The sequence below is a fragment of the Betta splendens genome, chromosome 17 (genome assembly GCF_900634795.4).
Source record: "Betta splendens chromosome 17, fBetSpl5.4, whole genome shotgun sequence".
NCBI lineage: Eukaryota > Metazoa > Chordata > Actinopteri > Anabantiformes > Osphronemidae > Betta > Betta splendens.
In genome coordinates, this window is record NC_040897.2 from 4,988,570 (window position 1) to 4,998,273 (window position 9,704).

Sequence of the window (9,704 nt, forward strand, 5' to 3'; positions counted from 1 at the left end):
ATAGGACAGAAGAGCCCGCTATTAGGGATGCCAAATAATGCCCCTATAATTCCAATTGGTCGTTTCGAATGTATTGAATGCATGGGTATGGTGCCTTTAGGTAAAATCAAGTGCAGGCTCTGCAGCCCCGGATGGCAGGTCACGACCCTTAACTGCACAAATCCGAACCTGAAGCCAAGTGTTCTGGTATCAGGAGTGCTGAGACCATAACTGGTTGCAGGATGCCCCTATTACGATCGCACTATCGCGTTAGCTGACCATTTCTGGTGGTGTGGAGGTCAGCACCTCTATGCAGTCCCACCTGTGGGATGGGCTGGCAGGTGTGCTATTGCAATTGGCACAAGAGGTAAGGGACCTTTACCTTTAAGGGAGAAGAGCAAGACAAGAATATCAGCATCAGCAATAGGCGAAGTTATCAACCAGATCCCAGAGTTTACATTGATGCAATTGGACAACTCCAGGGGATCCCAAATGAGTTGAAGGCTAGGAATGAGATTGCCTCAGGGTTCTAATCAATCCTACCTTGAATAACAATGTCAAAAAATACTGAGTGAGTGAACTATATTTATTTTTCGTTGCAAAGATTCATTAATTACACAGACGATGCGTTAGGCGCTCTGGGAGAACAGGTGGGTGCAACAAGTGCAGTAGCGTGGCAGAATAGGCAAGCACTAGACTGGATCTTAGCAGAGAAGGGAGGAGTGTGTGCTCTCATAGGCGATGTGTGTTATATGTATATTCCAGGACACAGAGCCTTCACTGAAGCAATGAAGAGACGCAGAACGCTCAGAGTTGAGGTAAAAGAGGCTGCTGGCAGTGGGTCAGATTTGAGCTGGACAAATTGGCTGGAAAATATGGATGGGGGCTGGAAACAGGGGCTGATTACATTGGGGATAATGATTACTGTAGAGTAGTTGTGCTAAGACTCATCTTTTGTTGTTGCATTCCTTGCCTGAGATCATTAGCGCTTAGAGCAGTAACCAAGCAGACGATGAAGAGAGTGAAGAGCAGTCAGAGTAGTATAGGTAGCGAGGGAGGAGACCTATTTCCAGTTCCTGACTGCATCCATATCGGGAATGAGGACGGTGCCACCCCATCAGCGTGGGGCCAGAGAGGAGGACTGGAGACGGCCTGATATGCACCACATCTATCTATGCACATATATGCCACATAAAGTGACACTGATTATTCACATTGTTCATGTATTCACATTGTTCATGTACTGCGTTCACATAACCAGAAAAATGACACATGTATGCTGTGGTGTGTAGTATTGTTTGTCACAATGTATCTGAATTAATCTGCCACTACATAGCAGATGTTTGTACTACATGACAACATAAAAAATACACCAAAACGTAAACTGCGGTTCTAGCTGCCTTAACATTCTGCTTGCCCTTAAAAAAAACAAGCTACACTGTATAGGTGCCACAAATTGCATTATTGCAATTGAAATGTGTTACTTTTTTATCAAAATATCATTTTTTTTATCAAAACAGCTTCCATCTTCTCACTAAAAACTCCAGTCTTGCTCTTTTTGTAGAGCTTGAGTAGCTGAGCAAGTGCAACAAAAAGAAAATATGGCAGACTGTAACATCCATGCTTTAATTTTTGTTTGAGAGTCACCATGTCAGCAAAAGCCACAGTGAGGACCAATAAAACAACCATCCTGAAAGTTTTGAGTGGAGACCCCCCTCTAATCACCAATGAAGTTCATGAAAAGGAACTGATAACCGATCGTGAAAATAGGATCCTTAGAAGCAGCAACAAGGTGAAGGTAAAAGAACAGATGATTGAGCTTGTGGATAAAATGATAAATAAAGGAGAGAACACGTGTCAGGACTTCCTGAACTTCCCGCAAACTGACGAGCACATCAGGTTCACGTATCCTAAGTAAGCTGCAAAACATACATCATAACAAGCCTTTACCTAAACCGGTCCAAGCTTGTTCAGGTGAGGTCAGAGGTCCTTCAAGTCATTTTGATTAACAATATGTAATGTGTATTCATAATTTTAAAATTTTTGTTTCCCACAGATGAGTGTAGTGTTTTACGCTGTGTTCTGCTGGGGCAGCAGCATGAATGTAGCAGACAGTAACAGACTGGACAAACTGATCAGGAGGGCTGTGTTAGGGAAATTGTTAGTTCAGCTCACAATATGTATATATTCTGGGAGGTGCATAGTCACACAGTACGTGGGAAATATTTTCTGCATGAAGCAAGCATTGGGCACATCAGATAAGGACAGATACTTCCTATGTCTTGCAGAGCAGAAGGGAAAAAACTTCAAGGCCATAGCACAGCTAACGAGGCTTCAGCAAAATATGTTTCAGTGATTAAATGCAGTATTTTCCCAACATTTCCCTCCTGTTTAACATTGAAACATTCATTAAACAATCATGCATACATCAGAACAGCACAACTCGATTTGATTTTCAGTGCAGTTGTCATAAAAAATTGAATAAATGTTACAACATCGTAGGCAGGATCAAAAGCAAAGAAGCACAATGTTTATAGCTTAGCGTGTATTTCTGTCAACATCGTCTAGGTTCTCTTCAAGCTTCAAAGGAGTATAGTGTATTTGTGCATGACTGCGCACACCCTGAGAAGGCCTTGATTCACCAGCCTGATGATCATGGCCCTCAAACAGGGAATTGCGCACAACACAATCAGCATCAGAACCAGGAGAATCACAAGAACCAAGATCCAAGGATCTTCGGGATATCAGTCCTGCCACTTTTCTGGCCTGTAGTCCAGAGCTTTTTGTCGCTACAGTATCTTTCCTGCATTCTTCTTCAGACTGTGATGCTACCAAAATATCATTCACGTACAGCAATATCAGACTGCTGTATGGGGGTGTAAACTTAGCCAGATTTGCTGACATAGACTGAGAGAAACTAGTGGGACATTTGCAATAAGCTTGTTGTAGCCTTGTGTATGTGTAGCGCTGAACTTTGTAAGTAAACGCAAAACAAAATTGTGAATCTGGGTGTATTGGAATGCTGAAAAAGGCATTACTAATATCTATTACTGAGAAAATCTGCTTATCTGGGTGTAAATTATTCAACAGAATGTAGAGATCAGGTACCACGACTGCTCTTGGTTATAAACTTTATTTACAGCCTGATGGTCTTGTACCATCCTCCAGCCAGTGGAAGTAGGAGCTTTTTTTACTAGGAATATGGCAGTATCGTAGGGAGAGTCATCACATGGTATTAAAATCCTAGTTCTTAATAGGGAGTCTATGAAGGGTGCTATTCCTTGTTCTGCATCAGGTCTGAGTGTATTAGTGTAATATTGTCTCTTACATGGCCTATAAGTAGTTTTTGCAGTCCTTTTTGTTTTTCTACATTTGACAAACATTGTCGAATCATTTCTGAATCTAAGCGTGTTATGGGAAAAATTGTCTCTTCCTTATTTCTATGTCTCTTCCTTACTTCTATGCAGTTATTATATGATTTATGAGGATCGTGGGATCTTTGCATTATACCTCCGTGGTGTGTACACTGATCTCCCCAGCTGGTTTTTGGTTTGTTGATGTGCACGATCAACATCCATGCTTTATTTGTTTTCCCCATTATTTTTATTTTCTTTATTATTTCAATAAATCGCACAAAAGGACAACTCTCTCTCATCTGCTTCTTTATGGAAAATTTCCACCACAGAAATTGGCGTCTACGAACAGGATCCCGCGGCAGGTCGTCTGGACGGTGTGACCAGGGACGATAGTCCTGAGGACTAGGGTCACTCAGCCTCCAAACCTCTACAGCTGTTCTGAGTGGGTGGACTGCTCACCCGTCTGGATCGCCTCTGACGAGATCCACGAACTCAGATTCAAACTCAAATCCTAATTTGGCTCGGCGAGAGAGATTCCTTTTGATTCGGGAAAAAACAAAAAGATTGGAACTTTTATTTTTAATTTAGCTGAAACATTTCAATTGGTTGAAAAAAAAGGAAAGAAATCTTCTATTTGGTTGAAACACTAAATTTGATTAGGAAAATTAATTAGATCGAGAAAAAGAAAAAAAAACCCAATAATACATGTTCTTAATTAGGTGAAAGTCTGCTCTGGGTGGTGAGACGTCGGTTGCTAAGGGTTGGCTCGTGGAACCGAGCTTCCGTCTGTACTGAGGATACAGACATGTTTTTTTGATCTGTGCGTGGTCCACACATGGGGGACTGAGTATAAAAGACGGCTTCTGAAAGATGGAGTGCGTTTGCAGAGTGAAGTATTTTCAAGATACGAGGGACCCGGGCCTAGAGGGGCCTAACGTTGAGGAAATACTTCGGGAAAGGCTCTGTCGCCAGATCAGGTTGGTTCCCTTTTTACGGAGACGTCCGATAAAAAGGCATTTTGGGAAGGTTAAGGCCGGAACACACAAAAAATCTAAGGCAGAAAACCGCTGGACTCTGAAAGACGGGTTCGGGGCGATCTAAGTCTCCACCACCACACAGCAACCGTACAAAACTAAAGGTAATTAAAAGTAAAAAGTTAATATGGTTATTAGTGCGTTTCACGTTTCCATGAGTGGGAAACTGGTTATGGGTTCAAAAGGAGAATCGCTTTGTGTAAGGAAAAATTAGAGACAAAAGAAAATACTTGAAAAAGCAAAACTATCAAAACTAAAGCCCTAAAAGAAACAAAAGAGAGATGAGAGTAACAGGAAAAAAGGAGATAACAACTCTGGGGAAGAATTGTTTGCACTCTGCCACACACACACCACACACACACATATCATGCCAAGAGCAAATGCTCCCATTGTTTCTGCTCTTTGTCCTAATGCAGAACTGAGCGCGATGAGGGTAAATCCGGATCTGGACTCCTTTCCCACCATCAGCAGAAGAACCGAAGGAGAAGAAGCGCCGACCAACAACCAGAACAGGGTGGAAGCTCTGACACCACAGCAGCTGGAGGACACAGACCACAGCATGGACGCCTCACAGACTCCCACAACGTCTGCAGCCATCACGTTCTGGGCTCATCAGATGAACCAGCTACTACAAGCGTGTGTGTCTGACACAGACACCTGCTTATGACAATCAGCAAAGGAAAACAAGGACAGAGCAACAGCAGAGTGAGAAGACGTGCTCTGACACAGACACTGGTTGAAACAACAGGAGAGGCTTCAAACGTGATCGGCCCAATAGAGCTGCATCTGAGGATCCAGGAAAGGTCTGTCATCAAGGAACAACTGTCCCATTGAAAGGCTTCACCCACTGGCGCTCACATCAGACTGATGCTTGGGGAAGGAGGAAGGTGACGGTTCCTTTTCATGTGACGTACAAGACGGTACAGCAAACACACACACACACATTCACACACGCAATGAAGAAACACGCTTACAGCTGATACACGCTCAAATTCATGTTCATGCTTATCTGCTCGCAACGAAGAATCGCTTTTTGCTCAAAAAAAAAATCCCACAGAGTGATTTTACAATGATGACAAACAGCTAAACGACAACTGCTGCATGACTTTGCAGTCTGATGGGTTTAAACTATTTCAATTTGCAACAAATTCAGTAATAAAATCCTTCATGTTTCTAAAAGGGTTTGTGCACAATATAGGTTTGTCTGGCCAGACTAGAAGACTATAGGAAACAAAACAGACTATAGAAAAACAAAACCAGACTGTAGAAAAACAAAACAGACTATAGGAAGACTGAGACTGACTGAAACAGACTATTAATGACTATTAAAGGGAAGACGACTATTAGAGTGAAGTAATAATAATGACTGTACGTACCAGACTATTAAAGAAAAACTTATTCTTTCACTGTCTTATGCAACATTTGACAGCGAGACACCTTGAGATTTATTGTTGCTTTCAAATTTATGCCCAGTTAAATTTTTAGGAAGAGATCTCATGTGTAAATTAGGTATTTGATTGATTTCCACTCCAGACGGAGTGCAGGTTACATCTACAGACATTCTAAATAATCCCTCTTTTGTTGGTGTTAACTTCAGCTCAGCTGTGCTCTTATCATTGGCTGCTGAGGGGGGGCTGTAACTGAGGCCCTCACACAGGCTGCATCTCAGCTTGTTTATGATTTCACACACACACACACAAACTGACCTCAACTTCCCTCTTTTGGGATGAACACAGGTCTGCGCTTGCGATTTCTTTTACTAACGAACAAAAAAGATTTTTGATGTTTATTCTACAGTTCCACACGTCCCTCTGTGAAAACATGATGGAGACAGATGCAGGACGTGGGTCCTTTCGTGAACAGATGTCAACGGGGTGGAGACTGGTGAACGACTTCTGACCCCGTGTGATGTATTCACCTACTTTGCATACTTTAGAAAACTTTTTTTTTATTCTGCCTATGTGCAGCAAACAGTGAACTGGGTACCTCCACATTCTAATGACACACATTACACGCTTTTGTTTTTATTTTCATTTTTCAGAGGACGCTCTGACCCAACACTCAGCCTTACAGGAAGCCCTGCTTCCCTGTGGCTCACACACAGATATGATGTAGGTTTGATCAGAGGATGTGAACCAGTGGTCATCACACCTAAATCTGACCACAGACCATGTGAACAACAACACCCTCTGAAAGGAAGCCATAGATGGCGTTACTGCAGACACCACTAAGCTACTGAAACATTGGATGCTACAGGCCACAAAGAGAGCCTGTCTAAATTACAGTTTGTTCAGACAAAGGTTTTTTCTAGGTCATTGTAATTACAGCTGATGGCAAATCCATCTCACCCAACAGAGTTAAAGCAATTTGAGACCTGCCTAAACCGTGCACGTATAAACAGCTTATGTCTTTTCTAGGTCTTTGTTCTTATTGTAGGACTTTCGTTCCTAACTATACCTTCTCTGAGGTCCCACTCAGGGTTCTGATGCAGTTGTCTTCATCGTCCACTTCTTGTCTCACGTGGACGTCTGAGGCTGAACAACGTTCACCGACCTCATGCTTGCTCTTCAGTCGGCTCCTACCTTGGGTCTTCCTGATCTGACCCTACGCGACCTTTCACTCAAACAGTGGATGAGAAATCAGGTTGTACGACTTCTGTTCTTTTGTGCTCATACTGTGTCTTTGATTCTTTTGGAATAGATCACATCTTTCTACAGCCCGATGGCTTAAATGCAACACCACCTTGCTCAACATGCTGAACGTTACTATCAAGAGGCCGTCTTGAAGTCTGGCTCTTGCTAAGACACTACTCTGCTCAGGCTGCAGAGTTGATCGCGTTGACTGAAGCTAGTAAACTAGCAGAAGGAGAGTCTGTTACCATCTACAGACTCCACAGATGCTTGTCACACGTTGGTTCTCCTTGGAAGCATGGGAAGCTTTGAAGTCTGATTGCAAACCTTACATCTTACATCATGATAAGGTTCTGCTTTGCTGGACGCTGTCCTGCTACAGTCGACTCACACCATCAGTGACGACTTTGTTTCTGCCGACATGCAGCTGCAGACGCTGCTGCGAAGGTCGCTGCCCAACAACCCCTCCCTCTCCTGATCCTCGTTTCCTCTCCTGATCCTTGTTCCCTCTCCAACTCTCTCTATCCTTTCCTTCCTCATCTCCCTGTGCTTTAAACATTTTCTACCTCACAGGAACGCAGACTCTGGCTGACGAATGGTTCCACCTGTAGCCATGGAGTCTGGTTTGGGCCTGATGGCAGCCGTGCCGCCCAAACACCTTTTTCCCCACAATTCAGATTTCCCAACAGGTGAAAACAGGCGACAGGACCATTACACCATCCAACCAGGGGACTGGGCGATTGTTAAGGACTTCAGGAGGAAGCATTGGGACTCCAAACGATGGCGAGGCCCCTTCCAGGTCCTTCTGACGACCCACACGGCTGAAAGATCGCAGTGAGAGTGACTTGGATCCACTCCATCCACTGCAGGAAGGTCCCAGATCCAACAGACGACCATCCATCTACATCCCACGGAGAAAACCACCACTGACATAAAGAACTGAGCAGGACGACCCTCGCTGTGCTCACACACGCACTGAGGCGAGGCTGCGTTGACCGTTCAGCTAAAGGTGTGAGCCAAGCGCCGCCTGAAGCTGCACCGATGAATCACACTATCAGACCATACATCTACACACACGCTCCTGAGAGAACACACACACGAGCAGCCTTGAGTTGCCGACGCTGGACGACGTGTAGACTCTTCACATCACGGGAGTGACAGTAACTCAGACGACATTGGGAGGAAACCTGGCGGTGATAACGAATCCCAAGTGTCTCTGTGATCAGCTGATCACAACCTGAAGAACTCCAACGAACTGGCAATACATCAACACACAGGTTGGAAACAATCTAACGCTACTGTTCAACAGGAAGAAGCAGATTGTTACGAGACATCAATTGTAAACATGCTTTGTTAGGCTTCATTTTATGTTACTTGGATTGTTGCCTTTATCATATGATGTTTCTATGTAACTTTACACACTACTTTTGAATGAGAAACTTTCACATAATTCACAACACTGAGTTTAAATATCCTAAAGTTGATTTGGTGTTTCATTTGCTCACAATCACTTTATTCACTGCTACAATTAGTTTTATCCTTCATCTACAGATGAAAGACAACACAAGCGGAAATATGCATCATCATTCTGGTTAAATCCCTGAATCTCCTATTCGCTCTAGACGCAAATGTACAATTAAAGATCCGAAAGTATGAAATCTATCTTAAGATTATATGAAACAGAACCCCACCGGAAACCTATGGCTATCATACATTAATTGTCTTTATTACATTACAATTGAATGGCCGTAGACACGTTGTTAGCAGAGAAAAGAGGCGGTTGTGTTGTGTTTGGAGACGCATATTGTACTTACATCCTGAATAACACTGATTCTAATGGTATTGTGGCGAAGGCGCTACACGGCCTTCAGAATCTCAGCTAACTCTGGTATAGATTCTTCCTCTTGGAATTGGCTAGACGAAATGTCTGGAAAATGGAAATCTCATGTCCGCAGCTGTTTCCTTTATCACTGAGATGGCTGTGATTCTTTTTTTTGGTTTTTGCGTTATCCCACTGGTTAGAGGTCTCATCATGCATGCGACCTCAGCAACACACTCGTATCAAATGACACAATGCACTATGTTCAAAAACCCCAACTCTAACTCACTTAATGACTTTGACGATGGTATGGGCTCATTTTCTTCACATGCCGATACAGAGGTTATTCTTGTATAACTACCCACCAAAACAGCTCCCAACCTTTTGTCCCTAAGTTACTTGCATTTTATGTGAAGGTGTATTTTGAATCTTGGTGAGTTAATACCCTTATTGTTTCATTTGCAAGGATCATTTATTATTACAGAATGTGATGTTGACAATTTTTATTCCTTTATGGTTTGATTAATGTGTAATCAAAAGGGGGGAGTGTTATGGGAAAAATTGTCTCTTCCTTATTTCTATGTCTCTTCCTTACTTCTATGCAGTTATTATATGATTTATGAGGATCGTGGGCTCTTTGCATTATACCTCCGTGGTGTGTGCACTGATCTCCCCAGCTGGTTTTTGGTTTGTTGATGTGCACGATCAACATCCATGCTTTATTTGTTTTCCCCATTATTTTTATTTTTTTTATTATTTCAATAAATTGCACAAAAGGACAACTCTCTCTCATCTGCTTCTTTATGGAAAATTTCCACCACAAGCGTTGCAAGCATTCTTCACTGCAGTTAGCTGTGAGTGTAAGCAAGAATTTTTGATTGCTGTT

The 9,704-nt window shown here is 42.8% G+C and overlaps 1 long non-coding RNA gene across 1 annotated transcript; it reads left to right on the top strand.

The window, feature by feature from the left end:
• Window positions 1-2,653: 2,653 nt before the first annotated feature.
• LOC129603292 (uncharacterized) lies at window positions 2,654-9,600 on the top strand. The gene is made up of 2 exons (XR_008693054.1): window positions 2,654-4,312; window positions 4,786-9,600. It is a non-coding gene; the product is annotated as an uncharacterized LOC129603292 (long non-coding RNA).
• The last annotated feature ends 104 nt before the right edge of the window (window positions 9,601-9,704 follow it).